The sequence below is a fragment of the Lathyrus oleraceus genome, chromosome 4 (genome assembly GCF_024323335.1).
Source record: "Lathyrus oleraceus cultivar Zhongwan6 chromosome 4, CAAS_Psat_ZW6_1.0, whole genome shotgun sequence".
NCBI classification, from domain to species: Eukaryota; Viridiplantae; Streptophyta; class Magnoliopsida; order Fabales; family Fabaceae; genus Lathyrus; species Lathyrus oleraceus.
The window spans coordinates 16,328,474-16,339,141 of record NC_066582.1 but is presented as its reverse complement, the minus strand read 5'-3'; the positions used below and the strand labels follow the sequence as shown (position 1 = coordinate 16,339,141).

General features: G+C 33.5%; 1 long non-coding RNA gene across 2 annotated transcripts; it reads left to right on the top strand.

Annotated features, from left to right (window-relative positions):
* The first annotated feature begins 5,291 nt into the window (after positions 1-5,291).
* On the top strand, positions 5,292-6,699 carry LOC127138442 (uncharacterized). Of its 2 annotated transcripts, none has more exons than XR_007808774.1 (2): positions 5,292-5,728; positions 6,326-6,699. It is a non-coding gene; the product is annotated as an uncharacterized LOC127138442 (long non-coding RNA). The 2 variants fall into 2 exon arrangements; XR_007808773.1 differs by having other exon boundaries at positions 5,292-5,759.
* The last annotated feature ends 3,969 nt before the right edge of the window (positions 6,700-10,668 follow it).

The following is a 10,668-nucleotide window of genomic DNA, read 5'->3' as shown; positions in this document are numbered from 1 at the left end:
AGTTTTGATTAGGGACATAAACAAAGCTTTAAACGGGTTTCCTATATCTAAAATCCATCATGTGGATAGAGCTTGGGAATTTCTTAATGAACCCTATGTATTAATAGGGCACCGCGTGATAATACAAAATTCCCCCTCTGAACGTACCCTGAGAAAATAGAATTCCGACTTTCTGTAAAAAAAACTATGCAGATGCATCTTTGTGTACATTCCAGAGATGCATCTTCAGACGATATTTGTTCTAAAACGCGTTAGAACCCCTTCTCCTTCCTCACTTCTAAAAAAATAACTCTAAATATCTCTCAATCCCTCTCAATTCACATTCTCTCAAAATCAATCAACCAAGTTCAAAGCTTCTTCCATCAACATCAAGTACATCAAAGAGATCATTCAACACTGAAGTAAAATCTCAATTTATAATTTTTTTATTTTTGTAAACTTTTTTGAGTTTTTGTATAAATTAGTAGAAATTAATGATTAGGTTAAGAAATAGATAGATTTTGCATGATTGATAGTTTATACATAACGAGAAACGTGTTTGATGGTTAAAAATAATGATCAATGCATTATTTTTTGGGGTTTAGTGGTATGCATTACCACCATTGAAGTAGCTAAAAGTTGCAGGAAATTTCGGAGATACATCTCTGAAATTTCCAATGTTTGGATTCCAAGTAACTGGAGATGCATCTCCGTAATTTATCTGTCTATTTTTAAAAATATTTTTCTTGCTTGCAGGGTTGCCTATAGTAATTGTGTGATAATTTTCTGGTTTACTTATAGGCAATATGGATGATAGACACGAAAAATTGAGGCACATGAGGATTGCACGACATGCTACTATCTAGAGGGAAAAGAGTCATATTTTTGGAGGCTCTTGTTCCCTCTAGCCCGGTTCATATATAGGCATTGACTTCTGGGGCTCATATATCTCCACCTTTTTCTTCCCGTAGGAGATGGGTAGCACCTACTGACGCATCACTATCTCCATCTTCCAGTAGGCGATAGGTTTCACCTATTCAGGCGCTAGAGGTACTCGGGTCACCAGAGGTACCTGAGGCACCAGTGTCACCTCAGGCACCGAAGGGACCTCATACTGATGAGCCAGTGCTACCTTAGACTAATGAGGTTGATGAGCCAGTGCCACCTTAGGTATTTGGAGTAGGGCCTATAGAGTTATCAATACTACCTCATTACACATACCATACTGCCAGATATATATGGGACGGAGAGGTAAAATTAGTTGGATTCATCCTTTTTAAATTACTTTTTTGATCATCTTACAAGTTTCTGGCATAGATTTATTTTTCTGCAGGTTCATGATCCGTTGAAATTCATTAACCATGGGCGTAAGATTAATGGCTTACCTCAGCCTAATGACGAGTGGTTTTAGGCTGCTTTGTCCCAATCTAGGTGAAGGTCTTGTGCAAGACCAGATATATTACGTTCAATCATGGGATGCTTAATGCATTCATGGAGAGATGGCACATTAATAACTCATCATTTCATTTACTACTTGGTGGGATGTCTATCATACTCGATGATGTGTCGTGTTTGCTGCATCTTCCGATTAGGAGGAAACTTATAGATCATACGAGGATTAGTAAAGATGAGACACTCAAGTTGATGGTAGACTATCTGGGAGTTAACCCTAAGTATGCCTTAAGGGAGATAGAAAACCTAGATGGGCTCATGCTAGGTTCGAATTCTTGAAAAAGTTATATACATATGCTCCTTAGAGCAGAGCAGGATAGATGTGATGACGAGCTGGTGTGACTGCATAGAGCACATGTTATGCGAGCCTACTTGTTATATTTGGTTGCCATTGCCATTTTTGTGGGCAATAGTGCCACTTATATGGATGTCGTCTTGTATGTATATATTTCCTTGTACACCAGGGTAACACTCGTGAGGTCTTCTGGATATCTATATTTTAAAACAACTATTATGTACTTGAGAGCCATATAGTATTTTGTCATGTCATTCACAAACTGTCTTTCATCATCTTTGAAACGACCTAATATATCATGGTCATCTAAGTCCTTAGCTAGTTTATGATTGTTAAACCCACAACTAACCATAACATTCCAACCGCTACCACATGGCACAAGTCTCAACATAAATGAACATTTAGCTTTCATATTATAACTGTCTTCAAATGAATCCTTCCTTTTGTAGTTCCCTCCTTTCTCACAACCTATATTCAATTTATCTTTCCTCTCTCTGATCCCATTTGCGGTATCAAAATGAATAATACAATAATAATATCATGTTGTTTACCAAAGGATTGTGCCCATGCTAACACATAATATCGAAAGGGAAATATCTGTCATTTACAACATTTACAAAATAAATTATCAATGTCAGAAATGCCGAAAGCCTATTAAGTATTGAACAAGTTAAAAATAAAATATGAAAGTAAAACATACAACGTATGTGGTGAAAGATTGTGTAAAATTTGTAGTAGAACCATCAGGATCTGGACCACACAAATGAAGCATTTTGAACTACCTGATTTTTTACATTATTGCAAAAAAAATTGATATATTGGAATTTTCAAGATATCTGCAAGTTTTTATCTATATCAGTAAGAGATATAGATTTCCCCCAAAATACCAGTTTTTTTCAAAAAATCTGATATAAATGTACTGAATTTTTTAAAATATGCGGTAAAAATACAATAAATTTATAGAAAATACCGATAAATGCAGTAAAATATTGGATTTTTTGAAAATATACGGTGAAAATGCAAAAAATACAGAACTTTTTAGAAAACCCGATAAAAACTCATATCCATTTTTTTAAAATATTCGGTAAAATTGCATAAATTTCTCCTTTTCCAAAAACTTTCTTACTTGATTTTTTTACAACTATCAGATTTTTTTAATTTTTTATCGGGTCCTCAAAAGTGAATATTTTTTTACCGAATATAAAAATTTGAAAGATAAATAATAGAAAAAAGATCTTTGTCATTACAAAAATATATGAGAGTCCTAGGTTAGATTTGAGAGTGACAGAAGAAATTCTCGATCACAAAGTCACAACTTAAAAGATAAGAAACAAATATAAAAAAATCCACAATTTAACTTTTATTATTAAACAAATAATATATAATATTTATATTAAGAGTAATTCTAACTTATGTCCTAAGAGCCCACTATAAGAAACCTATAAATAAAAAGTGTGTTAAAAAAAGCGAAAAAATTAATTATCAAATGTTAATAAAATTAATCCATAATTTCTAATAATTTATTTTTTATATTTAACTTTTAATTTATGTCTTTAGGATACATGTTATATTAGTCTTATATTAATTATGAAATAAATTAAAAATATCAGTTATACTTAAAATACTATTAATATATTAACAATTTTTTTTACCTTAAATGTTTTAAAGATAGTTTACTCTCTGAAATATTCTATTTTCAAATATCGATATTAATAAAATAAAAAAATAATGAATTATTCGATATAATTATCATTTTATTGTTATTAATATCTCAAATAATAAATAATCAATGATATTTTTTTTGTGAGATAAATTATATTTATTTAATTTATGATGAGTTGTCATAAAAATTTGTTATAAATTAATATAAAATAATCGGTTTAGAAGAAATTAATAAAATAATATATCCCAAAATTATATATTTAATTATAATTATGAAAAATTTGTTATAAGGTAATTCATTTTAGGGTTACGTTGATTTCGAATCCCACAAAGGTAATTCATTCCCAAAACTCTACTCCCGCTGAGTATCATTTTATATGCACCTATGTTAATGTTTAGGGTTTTAGGGTTTAGGGTATTTGGATTTAGGGGATGGCAAATTGTGTTTTCTCCGTGTTTTTATGTGCTTTATTAGGTGTCTCTGATGGAGCGTGGTTTTTTGAAGCTCTGTTGGTCATACTGCGATTAGCTTTGTTACTATAAGATGTTGTGATGCTATTCATCACATAGCTCTATGGGTGCTAGTAGTAGTAGCAGGAGGAATCAATGTTGGTTTTTTAATCTGTTTCATAATTCTGTTTTGAGATTGGTGAGAAGAGTAGATCTCTGTTACATATATAAGATATAATTACCTGCTAATACCGTAGTCGTTTTTGCTGGTTTGTTTAAGCTAAATAGATATCTTTAAAATCAAATCATGCTTTTGTATCAAATTTTGAAATATCTTCCTGCATATATAGAATTAATTGTATATGTAGTTACTTGACTGGGTATTAATGTATCATGCTTTAACAAGTAAAAAAGTTTATTTAATGGTTGGTATTTTCGTATATATTTAAGGAAATTATCATTTCAACTATTGGTTAATATACAGATTAGAAAGTTTGATGTATTTAAATTAGTATAACCGCACCACCCGATTGAATAATTTCATACAACTTGATCTGATGCAATTGTTTTTAGAGAATTATATACATGTTCATGCTTGATACTTGTGAATTGAGAGGATATGAGGGTGGATTGAACAAAAGTGGATATTTGTTGAACAAAAGGGTATTCAGAATAAGGATATGAAGAATCCCTCTCATTCTTCTCTGTTGCTTAAGGCTCGTGGCGCGCAATTCGCATCATAACTGACAAGTGTCTGTAGAGGTAGAAGATTCTTTTTGTGTGCTTGAAGCAAGGTGATTGAATGACGAAGTCCAACATGATCATGTCTTGATGTCCATATTCTCCAGAGTCTTGCATATGAAGCATTAAACTGACTTGAGATCAAATACAGTGCAAGTATAGAGGTCTAGCCCTACCAAGTGATGAGAAGACTTATGATCACTTGACTGAATAAGCGAAGCAGGAAAGTTATAGACAAGTGTAATCAATTGATCAAAGATACCTTTGATCAACTAATTAAGGGTAAAGATCAAGCTAGGTATATGATAAGCACATGAATTTTATTTGAATAAAAATCATGAATATCCTAATTGAAAATTAGAAGGAAAATAAAGAGCTAAAAAATTCAATTAATTCCTAATTAAACCTAAACATGTACGAAGTTGTTTTTGTTTTAAATATATTTTCAAGTATTTTTAAAGTGTGGAAAACATATGTACTTGTGAATTAAAATGCATTTAGGATGACAAAACTAGAATTAGTTAAAAAATAATTGATTATTGAAAACACAAGTCCTGCAGGGGGTATGCAATAAACTGGGGGTGTGGCCCTGGCCATTGAGGCGTTGGGCTTAGCCAGAAGCCCAAAGAAATGTTGTTGAAGTAGCCTGGTTCAAGAGGGGGTATGTTGAGCAAACTATGGGTGCATGGGCATATGGTTCTATGTGTTTCAATCAGCCAGGCCCACCATGCAATAGACCAAGATTGATGGGAGTGCAGGCATCAAATCAAAGCATTCCTTTGTTTCACTTGTTCAGACCTCTTTCTCTCAATCAGACCTCTCACTGGCGCTCTACTCCGTCGCGCCAAAGGTGGAAGAGTTGATCCCAACCACCAAATAACCTCCTCATATTACTTGTCACAACATCCTCTCCCTCAATATCACCTCAATTTCATTCGAAACGAGCTAAACCTTCAAGAACATTAACTATTGAAACTGAAATTAAATTGAAACAAAGGCTCGAACAAAGCTCAAACCTTAGGGGTTTGTCTCCTCTACAGAGTGGCTACATGGCATTAACACAATTAGGATAAGGAAGAGAAGTTAGGACGACCGACCTACAAGGCAGAGGCGAGCCTTGGTGCTCTGTTGAAGACGAATATGATGGAGGTACAAATCACAGAAACCCAAAGATATTTAGGTGCTTGTTTCAAACTCTTCCAAACCTCTTTGCTGCAGTTCTTCTTCTTCTTCTTCTCAAACTCTAGTCCTTAGGGTTGTGATTACTGATGTTGTTGTATGTTATACATGTGAGTGAGAGGAGAGTGCTTGAGAATGGTGATTGATGATCAATTGTTGCAGAGAGTTCAAATAGGGAGAGAGAAATCAAAAGGATGAGAATTTTCAGTGAGTTTGTGGAATTGTTAGTTACAATTAGAGTAAATCGATGAATATGCAATGTTAATATTTGTTGGTAAAATTCCTGCTAGGTGATAACCCTGTTTCTGTCAGTTGGAAGTGTAATGAATGGTTAGTGATTAGGTTAATTGGATTTGAATGGTTATTGTTAGATTATGCAATGTGAATTGGTTGTTAATTTCTACTTATGATGTTATCTAATGTTATATAAAATGTGGATTTGAGCTGTGTTATTGTGTGATCCTATTATACTATGTATTGATGTTAGTTTGCCTTGCCACTTGCTTGAACATCTCATAACATGTATCTTATTTAATGATGCTTGTTCATTGAAATGCTGATTTTTAGTGATGCACAAATGCCAACTTATGCTTGGAAGAGTTCAAGATATGACATGAAGGCATCATGAAGGTTCAAAGGTGATGACTTGGAAACTTGGTTTTCTTGCACATGAAGGAAATTTGGAATTGAAGTTAAGGGAGAAAATGGAAGAATGGAGAAACAAAAGTGGAATTATGGTTAGGTTTAGAAATAGGTGGGTTGACTTTGGTCAACTGTTTGACCAAAAAGTCAATAGTTGGCCGAAAGTCAACCTATAACTTCCTTTTGCAAATGGTTTTGTATGGTTAGGACTTTGTTATGATTCATGGTGATGTAATGAAATGAACTTTGATATGAAAATGAGCTTGGTTTTAATGCAAATGGATATGGACTTAAATTCACATGGATTTGAATGCAAATACAAATGACGAAAATGTGACTTTAAGTAGCAAGTAATAACTCCCCCCTTAAAATTGAATAATGAACTTGCAATTAACATGGCCATGTCATTGAAATGGAATTTGAACAATAAAGTAGACTTTGGATTAGAATGAGACACCTTTTAATCAGGAATACAAGACCATGGCCATGAATGAAAGAGTCTTAATCCAAATTCCTTGACTAAGTATGCAAAATTTTAAATGAACCTTAATCAAACAAAACAAATGCAATAACCAAACAAAAGAGACTTAATCAAGCAAATGCACTGGCTAATATGATCACTACCTGAATGAATTTGATCAAGCAAATGAAGTCTTCATAGTTGATTTGAGGATCTTGATCAATTCTCAACCTAAATGTAATGCACAAAGATCAAGGGTACAAAAATCTGGAATTAGGGTTTGGATGCCTAGATGGATGTCGTGATATAGACTTCAAGAGTCAAGGCCCCAAAGAATCAAGAAATTAGGGTTTCAACCCATATGATGAGGAAAACCATAATATTCAAGCAAAAACCTCATTTTTATCAACCATAAACCTTGAATCCATGATGCTTGTTAGCAAGTATTAAACATGAATGAAGGATGCATATGAATGAGACATGAATAAGTATAGATGAATCTCAAGTCATAGGTTAGATGAAAAGATAAAAAGGGAGGACACATTTTAGGGTAGAAGATTCTAACTATAGATTCTGAAGATACTGAAGATCTCAAGCCAGACTGCTGACATTGTCAAGGTTCTGACTGAAGATTCTAAAGTTTCTGAATCCAACTATATGTTTCTTCATTTTATGCTTCATCAAATTTCATCATAAGCCAATGAAATTGGAGATAAGATGAAATGGGTACATGATCAAATAATACATAGTACAAATCAAATATTCTTTCCACTACCTGATATCGTGAGTAAGGACAATACTATTCGTCACATCTGCCACTGAATTTGTGGGCAAATGACAATACGTAGTATCATTCCTTTCACCTATCCAACAGTGGACAACCTCTCTATTTGGTATCCCCATTTTTTCCTCCAACTGTCTCTTTTCTTGTGCTATATAAGTGGGACTTAGAGGCTTGAAGAATTGCTGAAGCGCTACATCATTTGACAAGTATATTTTCTTTGTGAAAAGATATCAATTTTTGTACACAATTTTTCTTTAAGTGTTTGTAATTCCTTTGTGTAAAATCTGCTTGTGTAGAAGCATCTTATAAACATACAAACTTTTATTCAAACTGTTTGTTTGATTTTCCTTAAGGAAACTAGGGTATAGTCGGATCCTTGAGAAGACAAAGAAGGGTATTCTTTGTGATTATTGTAACCAGTTGATTGTAGTGGCTTAAGTTCTTGTTTATAAGGAAAAATCACCTTGGCGGATGAACTGGAGTAACCTTGAGTTTTAAGCGAACCAAGATACAAATACTTGTGTTTTTATCTCTTTGTTATTAACATTTGAATGGTGTTCTTGAGTTGAGTAAAAGCTTTTGTTTTTAAAACTCAAACCAAACCCTTGTTTCTTATGTTTTTCACACCTTCACCTTCATTATGAATAACTCATATTGTTGAACCAGAAGGTTAGCCTTAGCTTCCTTAACTTGTTGATTCCCTTCATATGTAGCACATAGGGATTTGGAAATGGTTTTAACAGTAGATTATCAATGGCTTTTATGTACTTTGAATGAGGTAGAGCATCAACCAAGATGCCTTTAACTCTATGATGATTTGTGTAAATCTTTTTCTGCCCAAGTATGAGAGAGTTTCTATCATACACCATTCTAACACCATTGACTTGGATATCAATGCCATATTCCAAAATATCCCACAACTCATCACAAGACCTATGATATGAGTATACATTTTGTCCTTCCACCATTCAAACCTAGTGGAATATCCACTAAAAGTATGAGGTCTAGCTGTATAATTATTTTTCTCTACTAGAACCAGTATTCCAGATTCACCAGCCATGAAAGAATCTATATTTTTCTCAGGATCTTTTATGCACCATTGTTAAGTGTTTAGCACAGACCTTGCTCTGATGCCAACTAAAGGTGAGAAAAACATAAAAAGGGATGAATTGTGTTAGCTTTTTTCTTCTTGAAGATTTTTTTATCTTCTACTTCTGATGTTTGTTAACTAGGGTCTAAACACTTGGTTCAGAGTCTAACATAGAAAACTTGTTTTACTTCTGAAAGACCTTATCAGATTCCGAACCAGAATCTGAATTAGAGATCAGAGTTGACAACATCAGAATATTAAGTGTAGAAGCAAGGAAAATAAAAGCAAAGACATAAGCAATTTATCCTGGTTTCTCTTACAACTTAAAAGTAGTCCAGTCTCATTGTACTTCCATGGGTTTTCCAATATAACCAAATTTAATACAAATTCTCAAGCACACAAGCAAGAGACTTCCAATGCTCAAGCACACAAGCAAGAGACTTCATTTGCTCAAACATACAAGTAAGAGATTTCTTTGCTCAAGCATACAAGAAAGAGACTTCCTTTGCTCAAACATATAAGTAAGAAACATCAAATGCTAAAGCACTATTGCAAGAGACTTCTAACTCTATAACAATCTGCTAAGAGATTTGGGTAACAACTACACTTGATATACAATCAGAGGTGTAGACATAATACAATTTAGAAAGACTTTAATACTTAAGAACTTCTAAAATATACATAATTTAAAGATGTTATAGTCTAACAATTTTGACATAATAGCTTCTCTTTAAATGTTGAGTTTTAGAGTCTTGTGAGTTAGTGTACTGTTGGGTGTTCATCTTCAGGTATGTTGCTCCTTAAATAGAGAGGGGAGAAAGAGATGTTGAAGACTTTCACCAAAAGGTGTGATAACCTTTGTACTTGATTAGATACATAAAGAAAATGACTTGATGCAAGAGGAATTATCCGTTTAAGCTCAGCCATCAAAGGAGAGATTTTTCCTTAAGCCTTTACTTGATCAAAAGGTCTCTGAGTCTATCAGAGTTTCCTCGATTAAAGAGACTATGCTTCAGAGGTTGACTTTCTTCAAACTTCACTTTTCAGAGGTTGATCACTTCAGAGTCCATCTCTTGGCTTCTGAAGCTTCAGAGTCTGAACCACTAGAGGATAATTTTCTTAAGAGTCTGGCTCTTCCATCAGAGCCAGAGTCTTCAAAAGTGATCTTCAGAGCCAAATTCTGATCTTCAGATGTAGATTCCTTAAGCTTCTCTTTGTCTGTTCTTAATCATATGATCCTGCATACTTGAATAGATGTTAGAATACCCAATTGTTATTTAAATACTTTATTATCATCAAAATCCAAAGGGTATGGTATCAACCAATTTTGTTCCAACACATACTTAGCATGTGAACAATCTTTGTAAGATTCAACCTCAGGGGGAAATATGAAAGAACCATCTTCTGACGAAGAAGACGAAATATGCTTAAAGGTATCCTACGAGGAAGATACTACTAAGGTAACTAAACCCTCTCAAGGACAATTGTTTAGGATGAATGCGCAGTTAGTGAAAGATAATGACAAACTTAAAGAACGCAACTAAGATCTTAAAGAATCGTTAAAGAATAGGGTGAGTCACTCTTTCAGGCTTAGGAGCGATTAAATGGCTTATTGAGGATTATAGTTCACTCCTTTTACAATGGTCTCCTTTGAAGGTGTGAAAAACACAAGAAAGGGGCGGGGTTAAATTAGGTTTTAAAAACAAAAGCTTTTTACCAACTCAAAAACTCCACACAAACAAGAGAACAAAAAGATAAAGACACAATAATTTTTATCCTGGTTCGTATGAAATCAAAGTTACTCCAGTCCACCTGCCAAAGTGATTTCGCCTTATACACAAGAACTTAATCCAATATAATGAAACAGATTACAGAAAATCACAAAGAATAACTTTCTTTGTCTTTTCAAGGATCCGACTATAACATAGTCTTCT